Here is an 11,763-nt window from a genome sequence, read left to right as displayed (position 1 = left end):
TATGGTAAAAAAAAACTTTCCTTTGCCTTAGACTAAATTTTCTTTCTTCCAGTCTAAACGCATGACCTTGTGTCCTATGTAAAGTCCTGTTTGTAAATAGATGTTCACAAACATTGGCCCCGGATATATTTGTGTAAAGTTATCATATCCCCATGGAGGCAACGTTTTTCTAAACTAAAGAGGTTTAAATTTGTTAACCTTTCTTCATAGCTAAAATGTTCCATTCCTTTTATTAATTTTGTAGCCCGCCTCTGCACTTTTTCTAGTGCCATAATATCCTTCTTCAGAAGAGGTGCCCAAGGTTGTACAGCATATTCAACATATTTATAACTTAGATTTAGTTTGGGAATAGAGAAGATACAAATCAGATGGATAGTCAACTCTATTTTTTTGTAATGTGATACGAGGGAGCATCTCTGCCTAAAATCCCACTCCTCTCCAAAAAATCTTTTTTTCTTTTTATTTTTTTGATGAAGCTTATTTTAGGTAGTGAAAATGTGAAGAAAGCCATCAGGGCACAATCTGTATAGTGATGAATCTGTAATTTATTCATTTCCAAACTAAATGGAAATATTTGATTTATTCCTGACAGTTTCTTTCTAAGAAGTTTAAAATGATAATTTTAAATTATAATTTTTGCTGCTTTGAAAAAACACAACTACTTTTTATATAAATCACATACACATGGAGTTTAAAATATGCTGTCAAAAAAATGACAAAAAATAAAAAGCATTTTTAAAATTTCTGAGAAACATGAAAAAAAACTAAAACAAAAACATACTGCTTTGATATAACTACCAGTGAACCATTCCCCTTGAGCACCGTTTTTCAAAATATTAGTCAGCATTTCTCAGTGAAGCATGTAAACAGTTATTTGTGAGACACTGTGAGCAAAGCATATGTTGACATGACAATGTAAGAAATTCACTGACTTGCTGTGTCTGGGAAAAATCACATTAAGTATTCTTCCCAGCACTCGGATAACTTGAGAAAGAACATTTTAGAATAACAGTGTTTTCACTGATGGAAGGACATGCAAAACAGTGAACACAGTCAGTAAAAGAACAGTATAGCGACAATGATATTGTTTTGAAACCAGTGATATATTCCAACAAGAACTATCTGGCAGGACTTTAAAAGTGAGGGCTATATTATATAATTTAATTCATGTAATAAACTGGTGGTATTACCTGCTTTATGCCAAATATAATGAAAAATGTGAATATTATAATTGTACCGTGGGTACTATTCTTGGGAAACCTGTTAAACTTGGAGAAAACAGCAGATATTTTGTTGGTTTTCATGATGATTGTATCAAATAAGCACTTTGACTTATATGATGTCTAGTTTTGTCAGGATTGATATGGAGAGAGAGGACCTGCTTGTGGCTGTGAAGGTGGGGGGGAAGTTCTTCTCATGGGGGAAGAATAAGAAAAGGTTCAGAGAATAGTGATGTCGCGAACATGAAATTTGCCGTTCACGAACGGCGAACGCAAACTTCCACAAATGTTCGCGAACGGGCGAACCCGGCGAACCGCCATAGATTTCAATAGGCAGGCGAATTTTAAAACCCACAGGGACTCTTTCTGGCCACAATAGTGATGGGCCCCCACCCACCTGAGCGGTGGGTGGGGGCCCTAAACAAGAATAAGAGGGGGGACCTAAGGTCCTCCCCCCTGACCCCCACCCCTGAGCTCCGCAGGGCGGGTCAAGGCTTATAAAGCCTTGCCACACCCTGCAATTAGGCTTAGAACACTCTGATTGGTTGGTTTAAGCCAATCAGAGTGCTCTGTGTCATTTTACACAGCGTGGGAAAGTTCTTTTTTTTTTTTTTTAAACAGTGAGCAGCCACAGGCTGCTCACTGTTTAATAGACATGCCCCTACTCACGGTATTGCGAGTAGGGGCACAATTTACTAATACTAAGTAATTTTTACTTAGTATTAGTAAATTTGGCTGAAAGATCACAAAAAAAAAAGGGGGCAGACCGAACATCGCAAATGTTCGCCATCGATGGCGAACACGAACACGCTATGTTCGCCAGGAACTATTCGCCAGCGAACCGTTCGGGACATCACTATCAGAGAACCTAGAGTAAGTGATAGTGTCTCCAGTAATCCTGTCTACTGCAAGCAAGTCTTATCACTCTCTGTAGAGCCAGATTTATGTTTGGAAGGGTAGGTACTTGGCTGCAGGAGCATGCCTAATGGGGGAGCGGCCTGTTAAATGTCACTCAGGCAATCCACAGTGCCCAAACCATGGCTGCTGGACTTTGTGTGGAGATTGCTGTGTTTTGAGGGAACAATGATTTCTGTTTGCCCCACACAAGCTTAAAGTAATGTCAGACTCTGGATGTTGGCATGTGGAGGGAGAGTATTATGCATAGCAGGTACAGACACATTGCTACACACATACTGTTGCTCACACATTGTCATGCAATGCTGCATGTATTGAGAAACACGTGGCTACACACACTAACACAGACATACACAGACACATATGTCAGTGTGAGATATGAATCTGTGTATATCTGATATTTGTGTTAGTGTGCTTAACCATGTGTTTCTCAATATGTGGCTAGACATGTATGTGTGTAGTGTATATATATATATATATATATATATATATATATATATATATATATATATATATATAGTATTAAGTCACTATACCCTACATATATATATATATATATATATAATCTTACAAACGTGAGTACACCTTTGACATTTTTGTAAATATTTTCTTATATTTTTTCTTGTGACAACACTGAAGAAATGACACTCTGCTACAATGTAAAGTAGTAAGTGTTCAGCCTGTATAACAGTGTAAATTTGCTGTCCCATCTCCCCTCCTGATCCTGTCACTGGACGCAGAGAAAGCGTTCGACAGGGTCAGGTGGGACTTCCTCGACGCAGTCCTAAAAGTTTTTGGATTAACAGGAAATATAGGGAGAGCAATAATGGCTTTATATTCGAACCCTACAGCAAAAGTTCTGGGTGCCAGTTTTAGTTCAGATTACTTCGTATTGATAAATGGGACAAGACAGGGCTGTCCTCTGTCACCGCTTCTCTATCTAATGGTAATTGAACCCCTTGCAGCTGCAATAAGGAGTAATGAGGAAATAAAGGGCCTTAATGTCAAAAATAATTGTATTAAACTAACAATGTACGCGGATGACGTTATATTGACCCTAACTGATCCACAGAACTCCTCTACTGCTCTACTAAAATGTTTGAATGAATTCTCATTGCATTCGGGATATAAACTGAATGTTAATAAATCAACTGCTCTTGCAGTGAATATTTCCCCGGTATGCACAGGCATTCTTAAAAATCGATTTGAATTTGCGTGGGCAGATTTATCAGTTAACTATTTAGGGATCAAAATCTCAAATGAAGTGAACAGAATAATGGAACTCAACTTTTTACCACTCCTTAAATATACAGCAAAGAAATTCAAAGAATGGAAAAGACTTGAAATTTCGTGGTGGGCCCGTATGTAATCAGGTCCTATATTATACCAAAATGGGTTTACCTATTTAGAATGGTCCCTCTACCTTGTCCAGATAGTTGGTTGACATTGGCACAATCTATTATTAACAAATATATATGGCTAGATAAACCCCCAAGAATAAGCCTGAATCGGCTATCTTGAAATTAGGTGGACTGGGAGTTCCCCTCTTAAGAGACTATCAAAAAGCCTCAAGTTTTACACACGCGGTTATTACTCAATTAGACGAAGCTAAAAATGAGATGTGGCATAAATTAGAACAAGATCTAACTTATATTGAAGGTCCGTTTTCAGATTTGAGTCCACTTATTTGGACGATTAAGCCAAAAAACGATGATCCACCCAAGTTTATCTCTCATAGTGCCATTTTAATTGGCACCTTAAAAGATTGGGAGAAAATTAGACACCTAATGGGTCTACATAATAAGTTAATTCCCTCCTTACCACTAATGAATCTATCATATTATATGTCCAATGTCAATTTGCTAAGATGGACAGAAAAGGGGAATACAAGACCTACTAGATAAAAATTCTTGGATTGATTTTCAAGCCTTAAAACAGTGTTATAATATAGAGAATAAGGAGGTTTTTAATTATCTAAGGTTAAAAGGTTTCTGTCAGCATTATGTGGTCAGAGAAAGATCCAATCAAAAAATCTGGTTGGAAAATACACTCAATAAAGACTCACCAAATAAACTGTTAGCCATGGGGATAAGACTCTTATTGAAGGACCCAGATAAACCTTTAGAAGCTATAATTAAAACATGGCAGAGGGACCTCGACATCCAAATTAGCTATAAACAATGGAGAGATGCTTTAAACTTGGTTTATAAAACATACATTGCCTTAACTTAGTAGAGTGTCAGTTTAAAATTGTAAACAGATGGTATATGGTACCTAGCAGGATTAGTCAATTTTCTAACTCATACGATTCTAACTGCTGGAGATGCAATTTAGAATGTGGGAATTACTTACATGTATGGTGGGACTGCGGGCCTATTCAACTTTTTTGGAAAATGATTTTATTTACGATAAAAGCTTTAACTTCAATTAATTTAAACTTTTCACCACAGACATGTCTATTACAACTTGACATATGGCAGGTACCCAATAAACCACGCCCTTTGATAGTTCATATACTTATAGCCGCAAAAATGACTATCGCTAGGTATTGGAAAGTAACTTTGGTACCAACATGGCCAGTAGTTAAGGAACAAGTGAAATACCAATTAATAATGGAACGTGGCTTAAATAGAGGACAACAGGATAGTTATAACTTATGGCTTTCTAAGCTGGGATATTGTAGTAATGACTAAAAGTTATGTCTTCAATGATATATGATCAACCTCCCTAGAGTTCCAGCACATCTCTTTATATATATATATATATATATATATATATATATATATATATATATATGACCATTGATGTTTAATGTTTGTTCATGTTTTATGGTATGTCTGGAATGAGTCTACAGAAAAGAAAAAAAAATGGGTCGTTATGGTGAAATAAGCTGGACTTAGAGATATCATCTTAATTTAGACAAGAATTATTATTCTCTGTTAGACACATTTCAAACAATGTGTTATGTTATTGTTATTGTATTGTATTGTGAAGGGAAAAAAAAGAAAGGAAAATGAAAGAGAAATAGAAAAGAAAGGAGTGAAGGAAAAAATGTTATCAATAAAGATTATAAATAACAAAAATTTGCTGTCCCCTCAAAATAACTCAACACATTTAGCCCAATTAGCAAATGTGACTCGTTAGTGTTACAATGTGTCAGGTTTGAATGGGGAGCAGGTGTGTTAAATTTGGTGTTATCACTCTCACATTCTAATACTGGTCACTGGAAGTTCAACATGGCACCTCATGGCAAAGAACTCTCTGAGTATCTGAAAAAAAGAATTGTTGATCTACATAAAGATGGCATAGGCTATAAGAACATTGCCAAGACCCTGAAACAGAGCTGCAGCACGGTCGACAAAACCATACAGCAGTTTCACAGGACAGGTTCCACACAGAACAGGCCTTGCCATGGTCGACCAAAGAAGTTGGAGCACCATATCCAGAGGTTATGTGAAGTACTTTGCTGATCAAGCCTCAATTTAATACACTTTCCAAAATGATTAAATTCTGTTACAAAACTTTCCAAATAATTTATCCACAGAACTCATTATTAACGTCGATGGGAATCTTTTTTTTTTTCTTTTTGAATTATTTTGAAAGTTTTTCTTCATTGGTTGAATCATTTGGAAAGTTTATTAAATGGATTTAATATTTTTGATATAGAAATATATCTATATCTATTTGATATAGAAATATATATATATATATATATATATATATATATATATATAAATATGAAAATGTTAAATTATTTTTCAAAATAATATTAATTTTAAAATATTATTCAAATAGATTACATTGAGACCTAAATGTGTTAACTTATTAGTCAGTAGATTCATTTTTGTTCAGTGCTATGACATAGATTTCTTGTTAGACAGAAATCAGGTGTAAAAGACACCTTGCTAACTATGTTCAGAGGGATGTCAGCCATATCTTAATGACAAGCCAAAATGATCTTCAGCACTTCATCTCTCATGGAAAAGAAACCATTCTGGAATGTCAGGTAATTCAGCAATAAAATAGCTTAAGTTTTCTTTGCATTGTGTTTCAATGACAAAATAGAGATCTGGACTTTTTAATTAAAAATAGATGATTAAATTGGTCTGTTTCTTCAGTAGCTGATGGGATCCATTAGCTGACAATTATCTCACTTCCAAGAACTACACAATAAAATTGAGGTTAATGGTTGTATTTAGCCTTGACGCAATAGTGAAATGCATCACATAAATCCACTCACAGGAAGGTGTGCAGAAAAAATGCAATATTAGTTTATTGTGTGTAAAAGAAAACAAACAAAAAAACCTGCTGTGTAGGAAAAACTGGCAAACCAACTAGAAATAGGAAAAGAGATGGATTCTCTTCAACCATGTGACCATATAATTGTAATAAATATTAAAATTGATTATCTTTTTCTTTTCAATATCACTTCAATGTTTTCTTTAACCCCTTAAGGACCAAACTTCTGGAATAAAAGGGAATCATGACATGTCACACATGTGTCATGTGTCCTTAAGGGGTTAAACAAAAACAAAAACAAAAAAAAAGCATTTGGAACATCTAAGATGACTATTACCTTAAAACATATACCGTATATACTCGAGTATAAGACAAGTTTTTTGGCACATTTTTTGTGCTGAAAAAGCCCCACTCGTCTTATACTTAAGTCAGTGTCTGTATTATGGCAACTTACATTGCCATAATACAGACCAGGACCGCCGGGCTCATTACAAGCCCGGCGGTCCTGTTGGGGGATAGGAGCGAGCTGTTACTTACCTTTGTAGCAGCTCCTGTCAGCTCCCTTCTCCTCCGTGCCGTTCAGCTCCAGTGTAAATCTCACGAGAGCCGCGGCTGTCAGAGCGTTGCCACGGGTTACCGTGGCAACGCTCCGCATGGCACGCAGACCGCGAGATTTACCCTGGAGCTTAACGGCACGGAGGAGATGGGAGCTGACAGGAGCTGCTACAAAGGTAAGTAACAGCTCGCTCCTATCCCCCCTCCTGCACAGCCCATCCACTGGACCACCAGGAAATAATATAGCCCCCTCCCTGGTCATGTATCAAGCAGGGAGGGGGGTTGAATTTTTTTTTTTAAATAATATTATAATAAAATAAAATAAAAATGTAATAATTTAAAAATAAAATAAAAATGTAATAATATTAAAAATAAAATAATAAAATTTAATATTAAAATAATAATAGAAAAATAAAATAATAAAAATGCCCTCCCCCCACCAAGGTTACACACTCTGCATCATATACACACACTGCATTCATACACACACTGCATTCATACACAAACACACACTGCATACACACACACACACTGCATTATATACACACACACACTGCATTCATTAATTATATACACACACTACACAAACACACACTCTACATTCATTATATACACACACTAAATAAATATTCAATTAATGTAATTTTTTGGTGATCTAATTTTATTTAGAAATGTACCTGCAGCTGCTGCATTTCCCACCCTAGGCTTATACACGAGTCAATACATTTTCCCATTTTTGGGGGGTAAAATTAGGGGCCTCAACTTTTATTCCGGTCGACTTATACTCGATTATATACAGTAATCCCTGTAATTACACTGTTTGTCAGTGAATCACTATTTGTACTAGAGACAGGGAGGAGTGATACAATTTAGCATGGTGAGCAGAACTGCAGATGAGGATTTGTATATTTTCCTTGGCAGTGTGACAGAGCAGCTTAAGCCTCCACGGAACTCTGTGAAGGAGAGGACAGGGCGTGGATACCACTAAACATGACATTCCAGCCTCTCGCCACTCACCTTGCATGCTGTAGACTGCAGCAGCCCTGACATACCAAGCATGGTAATCTAAAGATTCTCATCCATATGTATGCTCAGCTGTGCTGCAATCTGGAATCAAGTACATGGGGAAAACACAAGGGGAAACACACATGAGGGTGAAGGGTAGGTGGAGACACAAAATGACGTGAAAGGGAAAATTGAGACATAACATAAGGTAATGGGATAGGAGAGACATATAAAGGGTAATTGGGGAATGGAAATGCATACAAGTGGCAAGGGATATGATATGAAAATACACAAAAAGGCATGAGGAGGTAAGGAGAGATACAAAAAAGGGGTGAGGGAATAAGGAGAGTAAGGATAGTACATCTTCTGGCAGTGGCAGAACTACAGCCGGTTGGTTGGTAGTATTGAGTCACTATACCCCACTCCCTCTAGCATGTAAGCTCATTGAGCAGGGCCCTAAACCCCTCTGTTCCTGTGTGTCCAACTTGTCTGGTTACAAATAATTGTTGGCACTTTATAAATAATAATAATAATAATAATAAGGTAGTAAGGAGGTAATACTAATAATTATACCTACAACAATAATAAGCAATAATTTCAGCCAAGCTGTAATAATAAGAGTCTTTTTTACCTTCTTTTTTGTTAAATAACGATCTTTTTATATAACACCTGCATGAAGATATGGAGACACATATCATAGGCAGCAGTGTTAAGGTTAACTGAAAGACATCCTAAAGCATCTCATGCACTTCACACTTTGCTACAGACAAACAGTAACCAAGGATAAGTAACACTTTTTTTTTTTTTTTGCTGCTGTGCGGAAGTGCCTAAGTTTAGCCTTACTGCCAAGAACACCTTTCGGTTATCTCTATATTTTGCAATTACATTGTTTAGTGTTTATAAGTCTCTGTTCAGTAAAGAAATCCCTTAAAGTGAACCTATATATATATATATATATTTCCAAAACAAAGTCATAGGACTTTAATGGTGAAACAAGACAGCATGTTTTCAATATTGCTAAAAAAAAAATGCAGCATTGTCATCTGATTGTTGTATCTACCACTGGGTCATTTTCAAGACCGAAAACCAGGTGGGATTTTAAATGTTGATTAGATGGCTATGCTGTAACTTTGTAGCACTATTAGACATTTGCTTTACCGGGAAAGTCCTGTGAGTGCAAAACATTATTGGCCAACTCGTCGGTATCAGAATGGCATAAAGTCTGTTACTCCACTCAAATATTAAAACAAAGACTCATTCGCACATAAGCTGTAGTTGTTTTGACAGACGAATAGAGCTCCATGTAGGAGGCTTTTCCTGTCACTCAGTTATTTGGATCTATGAAGTCCACAAAGATTGTGATGCTGGAAATCAAGGGAGTCACAAGCTGGGGGCTGACAAGCGTTGGAGCCCTGGGTGAGATCTTGCATAGCCATGGGCATACATTTATCACAATTGTAATGTTATATTTGACACATCTGCAATACTGACAAACAAATAACACCATGAATTACATAATTTGTAACACTACCAGTTCAATGCACCATATCTGTTGTAAATCATACAGAACTGTGTGGGGATATTGCTATGGATGCAGGATTTAATGCAGTGGAGTGAAGGGTTAATACAGCATTATGTGGAATTAACATAGTAGCTGTGTGGATAATAGAGATAGTATGAATTTGAGAAATTTAGAGTTGCATAGTATTCTGAATTCATTTAAAGATTTAATGTCACAATGTTATTTGTATAATATGTTGTAGGGTTTGACTTATGGTATGATATCGGTGCTGGTTTTAGGAAGGATTAAAGTTGGGATGTGGAAAGGGCCATCAAAATTACTGTTAAGCTGAAGGCCTGGTCTTTTTCTCACCTAGCAACTCCCCTACTCTGTATTTAATTCCTAGTAGATGAGTTGAGGAAAGTTATTATGTTTTGGAATATTGTAGTTTCACTGCAAGGTTTATTAAATGTTTCCATACTTGTGCTTTAAATTTTATTTAAACATAGGTACACTTTATTCTTATCTTATTCTTATTTCCATGCATATTTACATAATTGTTGTGCTGAAAATACATGAATTATTCCATATGTTAATCTGTCTCTAAATGATCATCGCAAGGCAGATATTTATTTATTCAATGTTGGTTGCCATTTATTACTTCAAATCTCCTGTCCAATCACAAGCCATTTATCTTACACAGGGTCTAATGATAATTATACACTGCCGATTATAATGAATCGTAATGGTGAATCATTGTGTAGTTTTTTTGTTTAAAAACTGGTATATTCCTAACATAATTTCTCTTCTCTTTTCACTTATTAAAATAATTATGATCTGGTTCATGTTCTGTGTGACACAGCATATACATTTTTTACTGTTTGACTTTTTGTATTATAACTTTTGTAAAGTAGCCTGCCCTTTCTGAAGTTTCATTCATGATCCTATCTTTCTTCCAAAGAAGAAATAATAATAATAATTAGCTGCATTATAATGTATGACATTGTAGACCTTTTAAAATGTGTACGTTTTATGAAGACGTAGGCAAGAAAGATGTTTTAAAGTATGTGTTTTATATAAAATGTTAAATAGAATGTTTTATTTCACATAGTTCTTGCTTTAAAAACTGCTATAGTATACGCAAATACAATTGAGTGTTATACACAAGATAATAAAACATCTTAATCATAGAAGTAAAATATAACAAAATGTGCATAAGTGAATATCCGTTGGATCGATAACCTACTACATAATTATATAGGGTGAAAAAATACTTGTGCCCAAGTTCAACCTTTCCCTCGTCTTTTTTGATAAAAAAAAAATAAATAGTAAAAATATGCTTTTCAACTGTGCTGCAATATAGGAAAGCATTCTTTCTCAATGACAATGTCTTATTGGATTAATAAGCTGTTACCTAGGTCCTTGAATATTCTCTTCCAAATGCAAATAGTTCTGAAAAATATTTAAATAATTAGAATCTGATAAAACTCTACAGGGTGAGAGTCTCTGAAGAACTGCCATTGGTAATAGAAACATAGAAACATAGAAACATAGAAACATAGAAACATAGAATGTGACGGCAGATAAGAACCATTCGGCCCATCTAGTCTGCCCAATTTTCTAAATACTTTCATTAGTCCCTGGCCTTATCTTATAGTTAGGATAGCCTTATGCCTATCCCACGCATGCTTAAACTCCTTTACTGTGTTAACCTCTACCACTTCAGCTGGAAGGCTATTCCATGCATCCACTACCCTCTCAGTAAAGTAATACTTCCTGATATTATTTTTAAACCTTTGTCCCTCTAATTTAAGACTATGTCCTCTTGTTGTGGTAGTTTTTCTTCTTTTAAATATAGTCTCCTCCTTTACTGTGTTGATTCCCTTTATGTAATGAAAGCATCCTTTTGTTCTACCCACTGCTAACCATGCCATGTGTAATTTAAAAATGGAAATAATAGTAGAAGGGTATTAGTTGTAGTTAATTGGATGCAGTAGTAGTTCACTAACTTGGATTATACAGGACAAGGACATGAAGCCTCCTCTGATTCAGAGACCAGTTGCTCGGTACAAACATCATTGTCCCCAGTACCGTTGCAGGGTATAGGAAATCTACTTGCGTTTTACCTGTTTAACCTGTAGAGCTGTTTTGATCAATATTGCTTGTTATTGATGTTAACATTAGGGTTATCCGATTCCAGCACTGATGTCCCTCGGTGCTGGGTTGGTGCTCTGCCTCTTCCAATGTCATCTGACATGGGGCTTTAATGTTAATGCTTCATTGCTTTCCTATGGGGATTTTACTGATGCTGGACGTCATCATGCAGAA

This window comes from Pelobates fuscus, chromosome 3 (genome assembly GCF_036172605.1).
Source record: "Pelobates fuscus isolate aPelFus1 chromosome 3, aPelFus1.pri, whole genome shotgun sequence".
Lineage (NCBI taxonomy): Eukaryota > Metazoa > Chordata > Amphibia > Anura > Pelobatidae > Pelobates > Pelobates fuscus.
The sequence above is the reverse complement of the archived record's forward strand: the minus strand, read 5'-3'. Positions refer to the sequence as shown.